General features: G+C 30.2%; 1 non-coding gene across 1 annotated transcript; it reads right to left on the bottom strand.

The window, feature by feature from the left end:
* Positions 1-588: 588 nt before the first annotated feature.
* Trnaa-ugc lies at positions 589-660 on the bottom strand. The gene has a single exon. It is a non-coding gene; the product is annotated as a tRNA-Ala (tRNA).
* Positions 661-13,407: the final 12,747 nt, after the last annotated feature.

Raw genomic sequence — 13,407 nt, 5'->3', positions numbered from 1 at the left:
TTTCGTCAAACTTCATTTGAAAATAATTAATAATAAATATGAAAAATTATTAATATGTGGATTGTATTTGTATTTCATTATTTAATTTTATGTATATTATTTTTCTTTGATGTTTTTGTTATTTAATTATTTAGTCTGATGTTCTCAAGTAGCAGTATATTTAAAGAAACCAGATAATTTAGTTTTTGTTTTAATTTTTTAGAAATTTGTGTATATAATTTAATTAATTTTTTTTTATAGATTTTGTTTAATGAAATAACAAAATCTTTTTCTGAAAATTATTTGACAGTGATATGACGCTAAATCCACTATTAAAGTAGAATCTAGAAAATGGATAAACTAGTGTAATTATTGTACTTCACTTAGATTAATTCATACTAGTTTTTAACTTATTTAAATCTGCCCTAAAATTGTTTATTATTGTTTTTAATTTATTTAAACGTGTCTTGGCTTAAAATGATGATAATGAATAATATAAATTTTTTGCTGTCGAAGTTAAATCCAAAATTTGATTATAATTCCGCATTTTTTTTGTTTAATTAATGTACTCGTATAAAAGAGATTTTTAAATTTTTTAAAAAAAAAAATTGGAGATGCCGGGGATTGAACCCGGGGCCTCTCACATGCAAAGCGAGCGCTCTACCACTGAGCTACATCCCCTACATTCGTTGGTAAGATCAGTTTAAATTTTGTCAACGTTGTTATTGTATTGTTAGTAACAAAAACTCTTACTAATACAAGTAAATTTAACGATATATGGAAAAGATTGTGTTATCAGATACGAAAACTATGTGATAAACTACAAAGAACAAAAATTAGATTAATATTTTAATTACTACTTTTTACATATAAAAAAGTATAATATATGAAGTATTGACTAGTATACTATATTTAATAACATAATATAAACTTTATTGAAGTGTGTTGTTGCTAGTTCTCAGCTGTGCAGATAAAACTATTGGTAATTATACCAATAAAATTTAGGATAGAGTGAATTTAGGATTTCTCAATGATCTAACTACCTTACAGTATCATAACTGTGTGGTTTTAGGAAGTGCAGTGTAGTGATTTTGCATAGTAATATTAAAATAAAAAACTGTCTAATTTTATAGACGTCGATCTAGTCGAATTGAGAGTTTTTAGTAGGCAGATTAAAGTATATATTGCATGATTTTTTTTTAATTCCAGATGAGACCAAAGGAGATAAAGACTGTAGTAAATATATTTATTGCTGTTCAACACAAGAGCTTGGCATTAGCTACTAAAAGCGAGATATTGCTGACCATATTTAAACTAATCTCTTGCTACTGAACTACTGTTTGATTGAGTTATTATAAGAAGTTGTATATCATCTCAAGCATTGAATTCTCTTGAACCTCACCTAACTGTATGGTATAGTAAGGAAATACGCGTAGGCAATTTAATGTAATGTTGCTGCGATTTTTGGTTTCTTAATGGAAATAAGTAAGTTATGTCTTATTAACTATATTTCGTTAGTATTTATTATGCATGTATGTATGTCGTTAGTATATAGCATCGGAGCTTCAATAATACTCAAAATATAATATTTTGAAATGTTCCATGTTCTTGACGCCTTACCAAATACTATAAAACCGATCGAATGTTTTTTTTATTAATGCCTATTCAAAGTTTTCAGCTACTGAGGTTTCTTTAATTTTCTTTATGTTACGACAAATATTTTGAAAAATTTCTGAGGTTTAGAAATAGATGAGAGTGCCTGATATTAATATTTAGAAAGCTATGGACTATTTCTTTGTTTTATATATTTTTTCGAAATGAGATCTTCAGAAAATCCTTCCAACATTTACGTGAAGCTTACAATTGTTGATTAAGATATGTGCGTTATGAATATCTATTTATTTTTTTATGTATGGGTCAATATGATAAGGATAGCTTTAGGATACAATAAGATAGTACTATATATTAAATACTAAATTAAAGTGTAGAGATGTGGAACTGATACGTTGCTACCAAGAAAGTATTAGAATTAGCAAAAATTTAAGTGTACAGATATGGAACTGATACGTTCCTACCCATAAAGTAGTAGAGTTAGAAAAATAAAAAAAAAAAATACTAATGCTTAGATATTTCTAACCCTTATCTATTTGAAAGAGGAGTTAAGATTAAAAATGACACATGATATTTTAATATTTATTTCTAAATAGAGTTCTTGGAAGTTCTGCTAACAGTCCAATTCTTATTAACATCTGTGTTTCAATATGGATTAATATGCTATGGATAGCTTTTAGATGCACTAAGGTGGTGCTAAATATTTAATTGTCATAGAAATCAAGGAGTTATTTATTAACTAATGACGAGAAAATTAATTAATAGCAATTCATTTTGTAATTTAAATACTAATATTGTATTCTTCAACTAAAAATTTGTACTCATATTTCTAGAAGATGTCATGTCCTAAAAGCACAATTTCATAGCAAAGCAATTAAAATTTAATTTTTATCAACACTGAAAAGACAATTTTTCGTTTATTATCGCATAATTTGAAATCAAAGCAAATATTTTTTAAGGAAAATAAAGGATTTAATGGTGAAGGATAGAAATGGTCTGTGTTACGAAACAACTTGGTGAATGCAATTTTATGAAATACAAACTATCCTTCGCTATAGTCAGTTCAAGACGACTTTATGTAATAGCAATCTATTGGATACAAATATTTCCATTGATGGACATATTAGAATATAAAGCATAACATATTTAACGGGAATATATATATAACATATACAAAAAACAAACAATATTTTTTGGATTTCTAAATTAATGACAATATTTCAATACTCTTCCATTCAGTGTAGCGCAGTTTTACGTCCATAATGTCTTCCACTTTACGTTATATTTTTCAGTACTTTCCAGTTATTTGCCTTGGTTAGTGTATAGATGGGAGTATATGTGTTTATTTGTTTGCATGTACAGCGTTTCAATCACAGGATAATCGTTGACAAATCGTAAATGAAATAAACAAAAAAGAAAAAAAAAAATAAAAAAAAGTAAAGAGACAACAAAGCTCCGATAACAATAATAGCAGCAACATGGCAAGGAACCAGTGGAAAGAATTGCGCAGAAAATGAAACTGCAGAGCAATATACTGAATGCAAGGATGTGAAATTGAATCAAGAAATACCAACTGGTATATCGGTGAAAACAATACTGGAACAGCAACTAATGCACATATAACGCAAAAGATACAATTTTATTAAAATTTCTCGGGCACGATGAAAGGGTGACGCAGTCGTTGTCTGGCATGGTTTTGAATTGCTCAAATTGAATCGAATTTTCATTTTGTATTTGGGTTTGCAGTCTGAGTCAATAGCCAAGTAGACAAATTTGCTGTTGAACTGTGGAATCAGTTTGGAAATTATAGCTAAAATTTTTCTAAAAGAAAAGTGAATAATTATCGTTTTTTTTAAGGTTCTGGTAATAAATCAAAATAACTGTATTGTAATCTATACTATATTAATTTCTTAAGGCTCTAAAATATAATGGAATATAATAGAATAACATAAAATAGAGAATGATTTCTTAAAGCTCTAGAATAATATACAATTATATGCAGTAGAAAATTTTGTGAGAGCTTTTGTGTTAGCTCTCTTATATTAGCAAATATAAATTTTGAATAGTATATTAGATGGTGAAAAATGAGTCATATCACAAAGAATTTTCCATTAACTCCTTATGTAGCATAGAGTTTTTATAACTGTTCTGAATCTTATTCCGTTTGATATTGGCCACATAGATCATTATGTATAATAATCCTAGTCGTTTGCTCTCTCGAGGGTTTCATTTAACGGTTTGCGTGATGATGTATACGGTTTACATACCGTATGACTGATCCTCTACCATTTGCGTTTTCTAACCATGCTCTCTACGCTTTGTATGTTTATACGTCTGTATAGTTTCTTATTATAGCAATGCTTGGCAAGAATATTTTACAGAAATGTCAAATGCATGTCGTAATTCCTTCCTTAATCCATTTTGTACATAACCACCATTTGTACCCATCTAAAATATAAACATATTCGTTTTTTTGTTTAAATTCCCAAATGACTGAACTTTCACATATTTCTGTATAGCTTGAAACATATAGTAGTATAGTTGAGAGAACCTGATTTTTCTCGGTCAAAGTAATAGTAAATTCAAATTTATATTAGGTAATAAATTGTAATTTAATTTGCATTTGAAACTTATTAAAATTATTTAAATGCAGCACATTTCAATATAATTTTGTGTCACTGTATTCCAAATGCTCCAATGCTGGCAGAAAAATAAATAAGCAAATCCAAGATATAAGACAGGATTTACATTCTTCGTGAGTTTCATGGTAGCTGATACACAGAAAGCAATGTTCTAGCATTGTGATAAGCAAATTTAACTTCATCGACATAAATCCGCTAAGTGCATTGTGAGTTGATCAAAATACATAGTACAACAACTTCAGTCGGCTTTATCAACACATCACATTCAACAATGTTTTTTGTTATTTACTATATATACTTTTACTAAATAATTTTCATACTTTCTGCTTAAGATAGTACTCGTACTATAATAGTAATTGACGTATTTTGTCTATCACACAACGCTTTCTATTTACACAGTTTAGAAGAAGAAATAGAGATCAAAATATTAATTACGGCATAATGAACTGAAGAGATGAAGGGTTCTAAACCACCTAAGTAATCCTAAGCTGAGCTTAACATATAATATTTGTATTGCTGGAACTATATGTGTAAGTGTCCGTAAAAGGAAAAATGATTCAATCGCCTATAGGAGTATCTAAAGATGACTCTAATTAAATTTCAAGAGTTATTATGAAATTGAAGACTTTCATCTTCTTGAGTTGTGTGCTCTTCACCTTATAAATAACAAATATGTTTTATATTTCCTAAATAAAATTCTTCTTTGATTTTAAGAGATTTTGCGCTTTTATTGCAGTTTTTGGTAATGAAGCTAGTTATAAGATGGAGGAAAATAGTTAACTTTAAAGTTTATTTTAATGTTAACTCACAAATAAATAAAAAATATAAGATGGAGAAAAAATCAAAGTCAATATTTTGTAGAAAACTAGTCTTTTGTTTGGAGACTTCTTCGAATGCTTTCGTAGCATATATATGTTATAGGACAGAAAACATCAAATCTTCTTGATATGGTTACGAATAATAATTTAACTCAGAAGGAAAAATCTTATTACATTAAGATATAACCTTATTATATTACAGAATGATGTTTCTTATTATCCAAAGATGTTATTAAAATATTATCTCTCGCTGATAAAAATTGAAAATATCTGCATTTCTAGTGTAGCTGGCACAGAAAATAGTGCATAAAGTGTTGCAGACAATGCGATGTTATGCGTTCTGTTGTAGGGATTTGTACCTAATTTTAATTCCTTTTGCATTGTCATTGTTATGTTTTGTGAATATTCTTTGTTGTAGCTAATGTTTTTCGTATTGAGTTTCTTGTAAATAATTTATTGTTCAAATGATATAATTATCTGGTTCAAGTAATATAATTATGTATCAGAATGTAATACTATGCTAATTGGTATAATAGTACGATAATTGGAAGCCAGAATTGTTGCATCCTTATTTATGCTGCATCCTTGTACGTTTGCTGTATTTGAAAAGATTATTGAAGGCATCAATTAGTAAAAATATCATTTGCAATCTTTGCGAAAGGATTTCATTTATTTAATAAAGGATTTTATGGAATGGTTTTAAACTTTTATTAAAAAAAAATTATGCGGAAATAATGAAATAAAAAAGGTTATAATAGGTTAATAGCAAATAATAAAATTTGAATTTTTCTTGATATATAATATGCACACAGAAAATATCGTTATAAAAAATATAAATTATTAGTAATAACACATATTAAACAACAAAATTAAAAGCTGATATTGCATTATCAATACAACTTAATTCTATGTTGTAGAAGAATACAAAAGTGTGTGTATCATTATAGTAAAGATTTAATTGATTTTATTATAGCTTTCATATCTTTGTGATTAAAGGGTTTATTATATTTTCAAGACTTTAAGGTACAATTTAGAGCCCATTTTAATTATTTCAATCCCTGTTTAGAACGATAAGGTAATGCCCATCTATCAATCTTAAATCTATCTTAAATTATTGGCATGAGTTTTTCCCCAACTAACAGTACGAACGTAGATTGTTTAAAAATGATTGGAATGGGTGAATGAAGTACCCATAGAAAATAACTATCCCAAATGATATACTCTTACATATACAACTGCGTTGGAGCTGATGTCATCAAATAATTTGAGTACAAAAATTAACTAAATTGATAAACTCTTAAATCATTTACACAGAAGAAAAGGAGCTTCCATTGCTGTTTTATAGAGTAACAGCTTAATAAGAACACATGCAAAAGGTTATATGTGAAGGGTCGAAATATGCTTTTTGCAGAAGCCGAAGTAATGAAGAGGAAGATAAAATCTTACTCTATATCACTATATCACTCCTATATCACTATTCTGTTCCTAGAACTTGACGATTACATAATCTAATAGAGTGCTGTATGGTTTTCTTTTCTGCAGTTATATTAAAAAAATGTGTTAGAATTGTTCTTCTGACGGAAAGTAATTTGTGAGTGATATTACTTTGGCAACCACAAATAATTAGGGAACGTAAATATGGTTGCATCGGTAATCGAAGTAATTTGGCTTTGAAGTTCTACTTTTTTTTAAATTGCTGTCTACACTATAATTAATAACCATTTCTGAACAAATAGGACTCATAAAAAAAACTGAAAAGTGTGAAAAACGTAATTAATCCATTTCTTTAAAAATATATTAATATATTATCATTGGTCATGACAACACCAAAATATATTATAAAAATTTGTACGTATACTGAATGAGAATTATAATTTTTATATGTTATATAGTATGTACATATCTATTTAGTATTTTGTGAATTTTTATATATATTTAACTCATAGACACACCTAAAAGGATGTCACTGTATTGATTTGTTTTTAAGAGTATAAATAAATAAGTATATATGTATATAAATCATAATTATTAATTCTATTTTATAACTTCTTGAACATTTTTTTAGACTATGACTAATATATTATTCTACAGAATTGTAATATATGCAAATTTAAAAATAAGTGTGTATTTGAATGTATTAATGATGATAGATTTACGAGTGGACGACAAATAAATAATTTTTTTTATCTATTTAATTACACATAACTTAATCTATATTCTACAGTTTTAATTAAAGTTGAAATATATTAATATATAAAGCTTTTTGGTGTTCAGCAGATCTCATGTATGAGTTTTAAATAATAAGTAAGCTTAATTCTTATAAAATGTAAAAGATATTGGAAGCTCTAACAAAAATTATAGCATAAGTCTGTCTAAAATGAAAGTCATTTGTCTGTACTGAGACTTAATAATAATAGAATTACGGCATAGTTGCATTTTTGCAAATTCCAAAATACTTACATTTGGGAGTATAAAAATGCTACTTAAAATTTTATAACCCGCGTTATGTCCTGAACTGTTTTTTGTGGAGCTTCGTATAATTTTGCTTATTGCGTTCATTATTTCTGGTTAAACTTAAAACAAAAGTGCCAACAACAAGCCGAAATAGCATGAACAATATCAACTACAACAATGGAATCATAAGGAAAAAGTGTTGCCAACAAAAAATTAATAACAACGACAAACTTCAATTTATAGTTGAATGCAAATGCAGCGAGAGCAGTAACACACTTGGAAGGAGGCTATGAAAAATGGCGCAAAATTCCATTTTCTTTTTACTTACACTAGTTTAAGTAGGATATGTAAGGGCTGTTGAGAAGAAGCACACTTTCCTTCCCAGGCACATTTCTGTTGTAACCCTAAAGGTGAGTTTTCTAGTGGCACATATGCGACATTACTAAATTTATAACCTCTACTTTAAAGTAGACACAGAGAAATATTCAAAATAAAGAATAATAAGTGAAAGCAGAAAATATGCACCTATATGAGAATATAAAAAGCAGCTTTTTAGTTTTAAATTGTTAGAACAAAAAAATAGTACAAATTAAGTGGGTAGAACCCAAGGTGTATATTTACATTTATGTTTAATTTATAATTTAATATGAGAGGTAAGTGAATTATGAGGAAGACATTTGCAGACTATGTCTAGAAGAAAACGAGATAGCGGTGCATAGAGTGTGCCAATGTCCAACATTGGCAAGTAGGAGGAAGACTGTCTTGGGACACCATTGGGTTAGTGATGACTTGTCAGGCAACCTCAAGCCATATGAACATGAGCTTGCATTAACAAGAGATGTAGTTATGCGAACGGAAGCCGCTCCAGCTTAAACTTAATAACGACATCGGAGAATCGAAGGACGAAAAAGAACCCAAGTAGTTTCGTGGTCTATTTCGGCTAATCCTTCACTGCAGTGGGGCCACTTGTTGGACAGTGCGCTGTCTCAACGTTCCACAATATATAATAATATCATGCTTAAAAATTCATAAAAGAAATGAAGCTCTACGTTCGAACACACAAGTCAAGTATGACTTTGGGTTAGTTAGCTAATGAATGCCGACTCTGATCTTCAAATTTTGAGAAGGTACGAGTTCAACTCTTGATACTTAAAGTCTCCAAAAATTATTTACGAATAATTATATATAAGAAATAATTCCAAGACTACTAATGATGGATATTTGACAATACTCAAAACAGTGTACGGTCAACCAAAAATTCAAATTTTACTTAGAATAATTTGATGATTGTGTCTAGTATTCATTCGCATATGTAATCGTATTTTAATTATTTGAACTCAGCTGTTTAATTTTTGATCAAAAATTGGATATAGACCAAAAGATCTTATACAGGACGGATACTTAGTAACTGGAAAAGATTTTATTTGTTACTTGTTCCTAGGCAAGTATCTTGTGATATGTGAATCAATTTCGAAGTAGAGTTTTGTGATTGTCCCGTTTAAATTTGGGGCAAGAAGGGGTTACTGTGGTGGAATACTGTGGTGTATATAAATACAGCTATAGATTAAGGAAATTGCTTATTTTCTGTATAACGCATTTTTTTTATAGATTATAAGCGATAGATATATCGCTAAAACTCTAACCCTTGGATTTAATAACTAATAAGTGTTTTTGTTTTGGTGAAATAAAACTTTAAGAAATCAAATCAGTCAATATACAAAAATATTAATAATAATTGAATAAATCCTTTTTTCGCCACCTTGACATTATTCAGAGAAGATGGACGACGATGTCCCATTCTCACGAAAAAGGCGTGTAAAGCTGTAATTAGAACAAGTCGTTGTAGGGCGATGTGTTGTCTTCGGTATGAGATCAAATTGAGTGTGTTTTAACTACTTAGAGAGGACTTAGGACTTAGGGATCAATTGAAAATAAACAATATCTTGTTAGGTCGACAACAAATTTATAGATAATCTTTAGTATAAATTTTAAATGACTGTTCATTGAATAGACATCAATAAAGAGAAATTGGTGTCTTACTCTCACTAATTGCTTGTTGATGAGATTTGATATTTTTAAGGATATATTTATTAAAAAAAAAGTAATGATGTGAAATATTGTAAAATTTTTTAAGTGGTACTTAACAGAGTTAATGATTTTAAAGTAAATACATTAAAATATTGTTAAAACGTTTGTCATTACTTTGAACTTCGGCATTATTTCCCCTTATCCAACCTCTTTTCATTGTATTTCCCGTGTAAATGCTTTTTTCAGTCATTTTAATATTAGTGATGAAGTATTCATTTTTATGGAGGATTTAACTGCAGGCTGTGTAGAATTTAAAGTCTGTTAAAATCGTGATACTCGTATACCCGATGGTTTTGAAAGTTTTTCGCACATTAATTTTTATTTTTTGTGCATTTTCTGCAGTTGCAATGGAGTTTCTTTTATCATTTTTGACTTTTGCTGCAAAGAAACTTAATGGAAAAGTTTCGGTTGTCATATTCTTATTTCACGTCCGTACGCTAGTAAAATAACTGTGACATATGTAGCGTTTGTAAATTTGCATTTTGGCGCGTCAGTGGTTGGTACTTATGGCTTCCGGTGTAACTCTTTCAAGGAAAGAAATTATACGTAAGGTAAAATTTGAATTTATATCAGCCGTAGTGCCACTGGCATCGTTTGAAAAGTTGGAGTCAAGTTGCGTTAAGTTCCAACGCCGCACATGCGATACGATCGAGACGCATTTGGTTACGAGTGTAGTATGCTGTAACGTCAGTGACTAAGTTTGATAGTCAGTGCAACCCTTTTTCTAGACCAATTTTCACATAATGTCAAGCTATTCTAAATGTTTTGTCATATGTGCTTACACGTTCGAATACAAAAAGTGTAAAGTTTTCTTTGTGGATAGCAGTTTTTCCTCCTCCTCTGTGATAATTTTTAAAAGCTTTACGTTAAAATACATAGAAAAATATTTTGTAAATGTTAACGTGTAACAAAGTACGTAAATGCGTAAGCATTTTTTTTGTTTTTCATACATAAGCAGCTTTAAATGTTTTTTACAATTTCATAAAAGAGTTAAGCTCTTGGTCCGACAAGAGTTTTCCAAAATAGATTCAGTGAATGTGGTGCAAACTTTTAAAGTTTCCCAAGAGTGTTTGATGATGTAATTTTTTTTGTCTTTTATGTCTACTTTTAAAATTTTCACTAGTTTTTTGTATTTCTAGAGTACGTATAGATGCAGTCAGTTAACCTATAGCCTAGGTTACAGCACTTTGGAAGAACTGTTATAAAAAATTTTTATCAGTTGACATGCATTTAGTATTTTTAAAAGAAAATATGGATTTTGTATTATTTAGTTTTTCTTTTTCTTTGAATCAAACTGTTAAGTATGATTATATGTCCGCTAACTGACATCACTCCTATCTGTGTTTCTTGATGTAGGAATATTGTAGGAAATGAAAAAACAGATTGTTTCACCCTTCTCGGTGCTGCGCTAGATGTATCCCTAACAGTACCGGATTATTTTCCCCTTAAGATCATTAATAGAAGGCGCCCATTTATTTTCTTTAGCTTGACACTTAGGTCATATGTAACTTTCCGGTAAACATTATTCTCATAACAAGACTAATTCTTGGGGACTCATTAAAATGTACTTTGTATGTACTGCAAGGCTTGCTGCAGTTCTCTCTGGTTACAAGTGTGAAAGAACCCACGACGAGAAACTGAGTATTCATTTTAATAGTTATCTTCATTGAAGAAGTTTTGGAAACGTATAGAAAAAGAAACAATTAAGCATTTTATTTGTCAATGCCCGCCTTTTGTCTCCAGAAGAAATGGGTTTTTATTAAAAGTTCTTTTTTGATAGCTTTTCAGACTGTTCATCGGTAAGGAGGAATGACTTATAAAATTATCTAAATTCGGCTGTAAGGATTAGATCTTAACGTTTTTTTGCAAAAAATTTGTTAGCAGAACGGCTATAAATCATTTACTAAGGCTAGAGGAAAGCTGAGTCTAAAATGGGTACCCCAGTTACCATAACAATAATAACTATACTGGTAACATATAGCAAAAACATAATTCGATTTTTTAATGAATAGGATATTATTAGTGGAATTTAAACTATTAAGATTTTAAAATGGATTTTAAACAAGGAGAAATACCGTTAGCTAAATGTAGTTGAAAAAGTGATGTAGCTAGTAACGTAGATGTAGTTGAAAAAGTGACGTAGCTAGTAACGTAGATGTAGTTGAAAAAGTGACGTAGCTAGTAACGTAGATGTAGTTCAAAAAGTGACGTAGGTGACGTTAGCTAATACCTAGAGGGGAGTGGTAGTATAATAGAAAATGTACCTTTACTCTTTGAAGACAGCATAATATTCACAGTGCTATTTTATTTGTTTCATCATAACATATTTGTTGGTGTTAGACGCTTTCAACTTCAAATAAACATGTTATGAAGAATAATAATGGAGTTTCTTATTGTAAGGATTAAGGATCTTTATAGTAGTATTTTATAGTTATATTATAGGGTTAAGTTATATTCTACTTAAACAGATAAGTCAATTAACAGTTTGCATAACGACTAGTTCCTATTTAAGTTGTGTTTATTTAATAAAATTTACAGCATACCCTACTTTCATTTTTAATTCTATAGTAAGGACACGTTATAATGTTCGGTGAGACAAACAAAAAAACTCATAAAATTTTCATCAGCACTTTTGTAAAGTCGACAATTGAAATAATCCTCCAAAATGCTATTCCAAATCACACTCACGCCCACGTACTCGATATATAAACGCAAAATGTGTTCATAATCACGTTTCAATTATTGTGCAATTTTATAAGAGTGCAGATGTGTATGAGTGCGTGTACCAGTTTGAATGTAAATGAAAAAGCCAAACTTTAACATGGCCACTCGCGCCTTTGGACATCATAATTCCATGCACAATTCCCATTACCCATTACCCAGAACACCATCAACCCACAACAGCTCACACACAATTACGCACATAAATACGTAAATTGTACGCCAGGACATGAAGTGATAAAAAGTGAATTCAGCGCGGTGGTGCCGATGGTGAAAGTGCAAGAGTTGTTGTATTGTGTGTTGTTGCTTGTGAAGTTTTCGGCCTGGCGTAGAGCTCGCTGAGATTGGCCAATGCTGTTAACATATGGCACCAGATACCTTTTTGTTTGCCTACCTGTCGACTTGACTGTATGCACAAGTGTGCGAAACGACCGAATCTCAATGCACCACACATGTATGCGTAATCGCATGTGCAACACCTGAACTTCCATTGCGCCAGTGTGGCGGCAATGTGGCGGCAGCAAACGTAGCATTGGAATGCATGCAATACACAAGCTTATTTGCATGCAAGTATACACTGTCATATAAATATATCACCCATTCCTTTGTATCTGCTGAACTAATTACGTTAATATGCGCCAACGTAAGTTGCCAAATGCTTCTATTGATTACGTGCTTCATAGTCATCAGCATGTTGATAGCCTTTGTTCATGCAACTCATGCAATCCTTTAACTGCTGCTGCCGCAAGTCTCTCGCACATACTACAACCCATTGGATATCGATGCAGTTGTGTCTACAGTATTTGCTGGGACAACAAAAGTTTTGTTAGGCTGTTGCTGTAGCTGTAGCTATAGCTGTTCCTGCTACTACCACTCCGTCTGCGGCATGGTGTACATGACGATAATGATGAAGATTGTAATGATGACTATGATGATGGTGATGATGGTGACGTTAATGTTGATATTTTTGCTTGCTACCTGACCAAAGACACATGTCCATCTATTACTTTTCACATTGTACACGTTCATATGTTGCTGCCATCGGATCTTGCATGCGGGGTCATTAAAATCGTTCAATGTTTAGTCCATGCATC

This window comes from Teleopsis dalmanni, chromosome 2 (assembly GCF_002237135.1).
Source record: "Teleopsis dalmanni isolate 2A chromosome 2, ASM223713v2, whole genome shotgun sequence".
NCBI lineage: Eukaryota > Metazoa > Arthropoda > Insecta > Diptera > Diopsidae > Teleopsis > Teleopsis dalmanni.
Note: the sequence above shows the minus strand (reverse complement) of the source record. Positions and strands in the feature narration are given on the sequence as shown.